Genomic DNA, 9,861 nt, shown 5'->3' on the forward strand with positions numbered 1-9,861 from the left:
TGATGAGGTAGACTTGAGGACATGCAGAAGAAGAGAGAGAGAGGGGCGGGCCACTGCCGGTGCCTGTCATTGGCCTCCAGCATCCCAGTGGAACGCCATTGGTGCTTCACCTGCTCCCTGAGACCCTAACTTGTGAGCTCTCTTGGTAAAATATCACGGGTTAGGCTCTTGGGACGCGGGTGGAGGGCACAATCGACCTTCAACCGGACACCGCCGGCGCCAGCCTGACGACCTGCTGCTAAACGATGACTTGAGATCTGTTTCAGATGCTTTATGCAGTCGGGGGGGGGGGGGGCGGGGGGGGAAAGAGAAACAATAGTTAAGGGATAATGAAGGCTGGGAATGCGGAATTGTTTCTTTTTCTTTCCGTGTTCCAGGAGGCGGCGGCTCCCCGCAGCCATAACCATAACGAGTTCAGGTTTGAACACAGACATGTTTGTAATGAAAAGCGTTTGTCTTTGATTCTGCCCAGACGGAACCACGGAGAACGCCGTTCGACCGCACGTCAAACGCGAGCGTCGACTACCACGCTACGCCGTCGGGCGTTCGCGTCGCGGCGCCGTACCAGACTACGCTGCGGTCGACACACAGTGCGCGGGTCTTAGTCGTTTTAAAGATTCCGACGCAACACACGCAATCACTCCATTTTGCTTTTCTGTTGTTTACTCGGCATGGGGACCAGCAGGACAGGTTTTAGGAAGTGCGCGCCTCCCCCCTTAACGTGTGTTGATTAAACTTCTGTCAACAGGGCACCGGCAGCGCACAGACGCATGCCAATACATTTGATTAGCCATTAACCAATCGGTGCGTCCAAATTCGATCACTCTCGCTCCAGTCGACGGACGCCAGACGGATGTGTCTGCTGTCACTGCTGTCCTCCGTAGCGTGGAGACTCTGGCAAACTCATTCTCAGGGATGACTCCAGCTTACCTATTGTCATCCCTTTTGTTTCCCCTCACAGATATTCGGCCACACACACACACACACTCACACACACCACACACACGTGTGCATGCAGACCCGAATGTCATGATAGCAAAACCACGGGCCGTCATCTGTGTTACGTTGATTATGTAACGATAAAATTGTCTCGCTGTGTAGACGTTTTATTCACCACTGACTTTATTCGTTTTAGTGTGTGCACATACTTTGGAACTCACTACAATTTATTTCGTAGCTCTAGATGTTGTTATGCTGTCAGTAATAAATAAATAAAATACAGCAGTACAACATATCAAAAGAGGTAATGTAAATAATTGAAATACAGTATATCAAAAATATGGTCATATATATGTTATTATGTGTGGTTTCTGTACTGCAAATATCAGTAGTCCAAAAGTAGAAGCCGAAACATTAAGGCAAAATGTTATTATTGAAGTGTCACAGCCCATATTATGGGCACCGTTAGACTCATTGATAAATACTCACTGATTGTAGCGACTGTATACATTGTCACCGTGTCACAACGACACACTCACAAATTTGGGCTTGCGATCATCAACTCCAAGTGACACAAACAGATGATGTGATTCAGCCAGGCGGTCGCACGTACGAACAACAAAAAAAGAGGAAATGACAATGAATTAGTCTCACACGAGTCTGTCTGTGACAAAGGCTGCTACAGCAAGCCTCTCTCCGCCTGCTCACCGTGTGTGTGTTGTGTGATAGGTGTGACTTCATTTGCAGCCATCGTGGCTTGACCTGCTTTTTAAACTTTTACGTTCCCAAGGGCAGCGCGGCTTTCTGAAAACCTAATTTCTGCCAAATTACCCCATATTAGAGATGCAGTTCAAAACAATTGATTTTCCTCTCCAATGTCCCCCCTCACCACGCTCCCATCCCTCCCCTGTCTCTCTCCCTCTCACTCTCTTTCTCTCCCTAATTACGGTGCCTCTGTGGTGAACAATGCCGATGCCAACTAATCAGTGTGAGCCTGTGCCACAGACCACCCCCCTACCCCACCCTCGAACCTCACACACACAGACACACACACCCACACACACACACACACACACACAAAGACCACCACCCCCAGCAACAGCTGAAGGAGCACTGTGCCCCATGAATACCAAATAGCTGGGTATGGTGCGACAAGTGCTGAGCAGTCAGACACAGTGCAGCAAGACGAGGGAGAGAGGGAGAGAGGGAGGAAAAAGAGAAATAACAGAAGAGAGGGAGAGAGAGAAATAAAGAAGGGGACACTGAGGGGAGTGGGGAGAGAAAGAAAGGTAGAGATGCAGAGATTGAAAGAAAATGGGGGGGGGGATGGGGGGGAGGAAGAGGAAGGAGTGAGACAACGAGATGGAGAGAGAAGAGTGTAAGAGAGAGGAAGCCCACAAAACAGCCAGACAGTTTTATTAGACTCTGTCTGACGCGCAGCTCAGCCTGGCAGCCGGCGCGCCCTCCGCTGATGAGATCCTCAGCGCTCCCCTAACAGTAACAAAGCAGCCGCTCCATCCAATCTGCCCGCCATCCAATAAACCTCCCCCTAAAAGAAATAAACAACAAGGAATAAAAACAGGGCTCTGGGCTACACGGCTCCCCACTCACAGAGAGCATACCAACTTTCCTCAAAGTCAAACCTTTTGGTGTGTGCGGTGTGCGTGTGTGTGTGTGTGTGTGGGGGGGGGGGGGGGGGGTTGTGTGTGTGTGGGGTTTGTGTGGGTTGGTTTGTTTGTGTGTGTGTGTGTGTGTGTGTCGGAATTTGTTTTTCAAGGTTTGTAGTAGCTAAATGAGACGAGATATGGAGTGTGTTACAGGACCTGATCATAAACATGACCAAGAAATGGCGACATTTGAGGAAAGAGTAGTTATGCTTTAATGCCGACTTTTGCAAATAATTGTTACAATCAATCCAAGATGTAAAAGGGGTAGGTTACTATGAAATGAATATTGCAATGCAGATTCATATTTTAATGATTCCCATTTTGACATTTTTGGTGTGTGAGCTCACATATTAGGTTGCATTAAATTACTGAAATAATGTTTTTGCATTGTAGTGGTGACAAGGAATCCATCTTGTGACTGTTCAACTGAATCACAGGAAATCCCATATACTGTATAAATAGCAAAAGTTGCCTCAATAAAATAATTTGAATTATATACTGAAACCAAAATGTAATTATCTTTTGATTGAAAATATATTCCTGTCATATTTGAATTTGTAGCATTACATTGAAGGATCTAATAATAGTGGCGGTAGATGAGTGGTTTGTAATTAAAGGCATAGCGGAGGACAGAGGCAGGGCCATGTCTCATGCCGCTTTATTTATCTCTGCAGACAGCCCGCCTTAATCTGTGTGCTTAATTGTTTCGTTTGATTCCACGACACACTATTCAAACAAGCGACCAAAGTGATATTCCAAACAAGGTGTAATTTAGTATGTAATAGTTTATTCAAATAAACATTACGATAAACATTACGTGCCGCCTCCCGGTTTCAATTTGCTCACGGCTAATTGAACTACCACCCCGCTTTGCTTGCAGACAAAATTACTTCTGCGCGTTTAAACAACACAAACCGTGAAAAATCGGATGCAGCCACGTCTCACGCAGCTCTCCGTTAAAACAACAGGCGCTGGGCCACAGCGTCACAGGTCGGCCTGGAGGGCTCTGGCCACGGGGCGTCCGCAGTGGCTCAGCACAACATGGCCAAATGAGCTACAATATTTAATTGAACTAAGTGCTCCTATACACAGCTCTCCTCAATGTATGTGTGTGTGTGTGTGTGTGTGTGGGACATCTCGTCTTCTTGGCTAATTCCTTTGTAGAATAGATGTGATTGAAGCGCTGAACGAGCCCAGATAAAGCCACGGCCCGGCTCTGATTCTAGATTTAAAGCCAATGCAGCGGCGTACCTGTGTGTGTGTCTGTGTATGTGTGGGTGTGTCTGCCTTCCTTGCCGTATGTGTGTGTGTGTGTGCGGGGCTGTGTGTGTGCGTACCGTCCGGATGGATCGCTCCCCGTTGTTTGGATGTGTGCTCATGTATCAAATGCCGGGCTGTCTCGTCGCCGTGAGATAAAAGTAATGGTGGACAGATTAACATTTACACGCCACACTACAATTTGGCTGGAGCTGACATGTTAATCCTGCTGAATTCAAAGACTTCTGCACGGTGTTTACTGTGTTAGCGTCCGTGGGTGCGCGTCAGTGCGTAAGTGTGTGCACGTGCGTGCGTTTGTACTCGTCAGTGCGTTTGTGTGTGTGTGTGTGTGTGTGTATTTGTGCCTAAGTGTCTGCATGTGCGTGCTTTAGAGTGCCTGCGTTTGTGTGTGTGTCTTTGCAGGTGTGCGCGCGTGTGTGTGTGCGCCTTAGTGTGCCTTAGCTCATGTGTGTGTGTGTGTGTGTGGCGTTGATGGTCAGCTGGCGTTGTGGGGGGGGGGGGGGCGCTCAGTGCTGGCTGGGTGTGTTATCTCTGGAGGGGGGGGGGCAGGTATGCAGCTGACAGGGGAGCCCGGCACGGCGGTTCTGTGGGGAGGGCGGGTAGGTGATCGGGGCGTCTGTGTTTCCAGACACTGCGGCAGGAGGCTAGACAGTCACCTAAACACACACACATACACACACACACACACACACTGCCGCACACACATGATATTGCACACAAGTGCGTATTTCTCTCTCTGCCACACACACACACACACAAAGACGCCAAGTCCCACTTTCACAATCGACACCCAACGTCGCCACTACCCAAAAGCAAATGCAATTGTCTTTTTTTTTTTTTTTATCTAATCAAGGGTATAAATTGTAGCCCCACTTTTAATGTAATATTCTCCGAGCACCAGGGAAAAGTTTGCCTGTTATTATTCTCAGGGTGACACAGATGAGGGTTAGACTCCATTAAGGATCTGCAGAGGACTGCTTCGGGGCAAACAGTGTGTCAAAAGGACAGCACAGCCGCCCACAGTCCTTCCTCCATGTTTTATTGCAGGTTTGTAGACCTGCTGCCGAAATATGGTACTAATTTGCTCCTCGCGTGATGGTGATGGTGATGATGATGGTGATGATGATGATGATGATGATGATGATGATGATGATAAGGTAAAAGATGACCAAGGCTCAATGTATTGATAAAAGGGAAGATTTTCACTGGCCGGGCCGCTGCGTCACATGGGCACGTGTCTGTGCGCATGTGTGTACATGTGCGCGGCGTCCATTGGTGGTCTATGTTGACCTGGATGGGCGTGTCTTCTCCTATTACAACCTTCGGCCTGTCCCCTCCCCTTGCAAGTCTGCCCTTATTCCTCCCTCCCACATCCGTGAATCAAGGCGTTGCCAGGGAAACGTGCTATCTGGCTAGCAGCCTGATGGAGTTATTGAACTGTAACTGGCTGGGATAATTATGCTTTGGGTTGCAGGTTATCTCTCTCTTGCTGTCTCTCTCTCTCTCTCTCTCTCTCTTGCTTCCTATCTCTCTCACTCGATGTCTCGCTCCCTTGCTGAATGTCTCTCTCTCTCTATTGCCGTCTCTCTCTCTCTCTCTCTTGCTGCCTATCTCTCTCACTCGCTGTCTCGCTCCCTTGCTGAATGTCTCTCTCTCTCTATTGCCGTCTCTCTCTCTCTCTCTCTCGGTCTCTTTCTATCCGTCTCCCTCTCTCTCTCTCTCTCTCTCTCTCTCTCTCTCTCTCTCTCTCTCTCTACCTCTCTTTATCAGCTCAGGGTTTGAATGTGACCTAGGACTGGCCTAGATGTGTCGCCCTCGGGGCGGAGCGTTTAGCCCCTAGCAACCGGAGACGGTGTGGCAGTAGTAATCTCGACGGAGACGTCCGGTCACAGAGCCGGGCCCGGCGTGGGCCACGGCTGAGAGTCGCCTCTCCCTCCGCACTACGTCGTCCACCTCGGGTCCCTCCCCCGGGCCGGGCCGACGAGGGAAAAGGGGAATTCTCTTCGGGAACGTTTAATTTTTCCCCCCTCCTGATCCGGCCGCTGTGTGATGCAGCAGTTCAGGTGGAGGGATGGAGTACGGTCGACAGGGTTGTTGACCGCCTGACGGCGTAATGACATGATATTAGTCATCTGAAACAATTGATTTGGATTTATCCTCAAACTGTCACTTAAATCACGCTGTCCAATTTTCGTTTTCCTTTCATTTTAGCATTAGCTCCACCCCCTCCACCACCACCCCCCACCCCCCCCCCACCCCCCCACCCCCCCCCACCCCCAAAAACCCTGTGTTCCTTCTCGTCTGAGCGGTCGCTAATCGAGTCGGACTCCGTTAATATCATGTTTTTAATATAAAGTGTAAACAGTGGCTCTGTGTGTGTGCGTGTGTGGTGTGTGTGCTTTAGATTTAACACACTGGCAAACTAAACACTTATCTTCGCCTTATCCCCCCCCCCCCCGCCCTGACGGCACACGGGCCATGCAAGTGTGTTCATGTCGGCGTGGCGGACGCTCCGTAGCGGGCCTCCCCCCTTGGAAGAGGTCACGGCGGCAGGAAATTCCTAGCATGTTTAGCTTCACATCGTTCACGGCCACTGACAGGTGGAGCCCGGGCCCCTGTTTACTCTGAGCTGGGCGCTGATGTTCCACGGTCAGGGGGGGGGGGGGAGGGGGGGGAGGAGGAGGGGTGTGTGTGACCACCGTGATCTCGAAGCGCACGCCGCACGCCGCCACTCGACTCGACTCGTCGTGAAGTAGTGTGTCTGCCCGTGTTAAGACGCAACTCTTTTGCTCTCTCTTGGTTCCTCTAGGACGCGGAGCAGCGGTCGAGTGTCTCTCTCTCTCTTTCTCATCGCTCTCTCTCTCTCTCTCTCTCTCTCTGTGTGTGGGTGTCTCTCGCTCGGCTCCGTGTGCAAGGGTAAGGGAAACCGCAACCTGTATTTTCACACACACACACACACACACACGTGTAAACACACTCAACTCTCTTAACATTTACTACATGTTGTTAAAAAAAAAGTGTAACTTCTTAACGGTCTCTCTGTGTGATCTGTTTATTTTAAGTGTCGAGGTTAGCATTTCAGTGTCCAACTGTCAACCCCCTAACGCCCCTCCCCCGCTCTCTGTCACTCCCCTCCCTCCCTCCCCCCCGTCCACCTCCCAAACATGAGTGCTCCGACGCAGTTGTGTGCAGTCAATAAAAGTGTCAGACAGGAGGGGAACAGACGAAGGGCTGGATCATTAGAGCACCGCTTCTACTGGAAGACTGCTCCATGCTCCTGCCCAGGTGCTCTCACCCTGAGCGAGAGAGAGAGAGAGAGAGAGAGTGAGAGAGAGAGAGAGAGAGAGAGAGAGAGAGCGGGTGGGGGGGGGGGGGGGAGCCTGGGCAACCTGTTTAACTCTACCTGTCCCACTGCAGTCACTTAAAACAGTGATGAATGTTCCCACGACCCAAAACCGATCCCCCAATACTCTCTCTCTGTCTGTCTCTGTCTCTCTGTGTGTGTCTCTCTCTCTCTCTTCCCTCTCTCTCTCTCTCTCTCTCTTTCTCTCTCTCTCTCTCTCTCTCTCTCTCTTCCCTCTCTCTCTCTCTCTCTCTCTTTCTCTCTCTTCCCTCTCTCTCTCTCTCTCTCTCTCTCTCTCTCTCTCTCTCTCTCTCTCTCTCTCTCTCTCTCTCTCTCTCTCTCTCTCTCACCCTTCTCTTTGTACTTCCTCCTCCTGTGTCCCGGCCCTAACCCACTTCCTCCACCTTCCGTCCTGCATTATTCGACATAGAGAAGGGAGAAAAGGAAAAAGGGAGTCACAAGCGAGCCCTGCTGGGAGGAGGGTCCTATGGCTACCACCCCACCACCCCCCACCCTGTCCTCCCTGCCTCTATCATCATCAGCATGGTCATCATCAGTATGCAGCGCCGGTCGGCCAGGTTACTGCTGGAGTCCGCAGTCACAGCTCGTCCAGAGAGCCATAAAGCAGGTAAAGAAAATACATCAAGCCCCGCCGAGCCCTACAGGGGAGAGGGACCCTCTGACCCCACCCCACCCCCACCGCTCACTCACACAGCCTTCACCCCCTCATCAATACACACACATGAAGATAGACCATGGTTAGACCTGGTTTGTTTATGCTCTACTATAGCAATAGTTCAATTCATCATCGATATATTACGTACTGCTTTTTTTCATAACTTTTTTTAGGACTGTTTATATAGTAAGAGTTTCATTGTGTTATGTGTTGTATGTATTAAAACTTAATAAAATCTTTTTGATATGGTGGAATTACTTGGTGGGGGTTGTCTTATTCTGCCCGATTCTGCTATTTGGTGGATTTTTGGTTTGATTTTATTTATTAACATGGTGTTTTAGAATCCTAATAGCAACCACTGTGTATATTACATTAATATTTTGTTCACTTAAACATTATCATTATCTGGGTGTTTATTACTATTGGTAATCGCAGCTGTTTTACCAAGCAAGAGGATTATTTTTCTTTAAATATTTCTGTTATCCTGCTTAAAGTTTCACTGCTCTGAATTGCTCCAAGGCGGTGCTCTGGCCAAAGGCACACATGCTTGTATTATAACTCAAATAACACATGCTTGTGTGAGTGTGTTTGTGTGAAGTGAGTAAAGGAGCCGTATCCAGTCTAATAGGCTGAGAGATTAGGTGCGTCAAGAGCACTGGTTTGGTTCCCTCTATTTATGTGTGTGTCCGTGCGTGCATCGGGTGTTAATGTGCACGTTTCTGTGCGTGTGTAGGTGTGTTTCGGAGTTTGCTGCTGTGTGTACTCATGTATGCTTATGGGTGTGTGTGTGTGCGTTCGATCTTCTGTATGTCTATTTGCACCCTTCTGTGTGTGCGTGTGTATGCTTGTGGGTGTGTGTTTGTGCATGCTTCTGTGTGTTTATGTGCATGTTTCTGTGTGTGTGTGTGTGTGCCTATGTGTGTTTGTGAGCTCGCTCCTGTGTGTGCGTGTGTATGCTAATAGTTGTGTGTTTTTGTGAATGCTTCTGTGTGTTTATGCACAGCTTTCTTTCTATGTGCACGCAGGCGTTCAAATGGGTGTGTGCGTGTGAATGCTTATGAGTTTGTGTGTTTCGTCCGTGCTTCTGTGTTCATGTGCACGTTTCTGTTGTGTGTGTGTGTGTGTATGCGCCTTTGCATTTGTGCGTGTGTGTGCATGCATGCTTCTCTGCGTTTTGTGTCTGTGTCTGCGTGCGTGCATGTGTGTGTATGCGTGTGCATGCGTCTCTGTGTTTGTCTGTGTCTGCCTGCATGCGTGTGTGTGTATGTGTGTGCGCATGCGCCTCTGCGTTTGTGTGTGCTCATATGTGTGTGTGCGGGGGTGCTCGTGCGTGTGCAGAGCAGACAATGTTGTGTGGGAGCAGTGCGGGGGCCAGGCTGCAGATATCATCCATCTCCCTGTCACTGGCCCAAGGACTGCTGGGAAGGCGGCCGACAGCTCCCCGGCTCTGACGATGGTGGCTGCATCCTAATTCACCCCCCTCCCCCTTCCCTTCCTCCCCAACCTCCCCCCACCCCCGCCCCCATCCCCCTCCTCCCCCAGCCACAGAGCCCCTCTGAAAACACGGCGCATCGCTCCGCCCTCGCCACCCAGTATGAGAAATCATTAACCCTGCGATTTGGGAACAAAGCACCAAGCCCCTGCTATGTGTGCCACCGGCTGCAAGTCATATCATCGCGCATCATGCGCAGGGCGGGCGGGGGGGCGCCGGCGTTCCACTTAAGAGAACGTTTGCAGCATCTCCGTAAGGTACGGGAGCCCGCGCTACTGCTGCGGCCGGACGCGGCGATGGAGATGGAGGAGGAGGAGGGAGATGTCGGAAAAGTCATCGGTTGTTTGCAAACACACAAGCACAGCGCGACTGCAGAGGAACGTGTGGGGGCAAGGGGGTTCAAGTTATCACGACAGTTTCACTCCTTTTCTGTAAAAACATGAAGTATATTTCAAGGCAGGCTAGT

At 50.1% G+C, this 9,861-nt stretch overlaps 1 long non-coding RNA gene across 1 annotated transcript in view; it reads left to right on the forward strand.

The window, feature by feature from the left end:
- Positions 1–7,849, forward strand: part of LOC311354857 — a 41,059-nt gene extending 33,210 nt beyond the window's left edge. The window contains exons 3-4 of the long non-coding RNA XR_014637323.1: positions 6,694–6,800; positions 7,658–7,849. This is a non-coding gene — a long non-coding RNA (uncharacterized lncRNA). The remainder of the gene's footprint in view (positions 1–6,693; positions 6,801–7,657) is intronic.
- The last annotated feature ends 2,012 nt before the right edge of the window (positions 7,850–9,861 follow it).

Source organism: Micromesistius poutassou, assembly GCF_964030765.1.
Source record: "Micromesistius poutassou genome assembly, chromosome: 10".
Classification (NCBI taxonomy): Eukaryota; Metazoa; Chordata; class Actinopteri; order Gadiformes; family Gadidae; genus Micromesistius; species Micromesistius poutassou.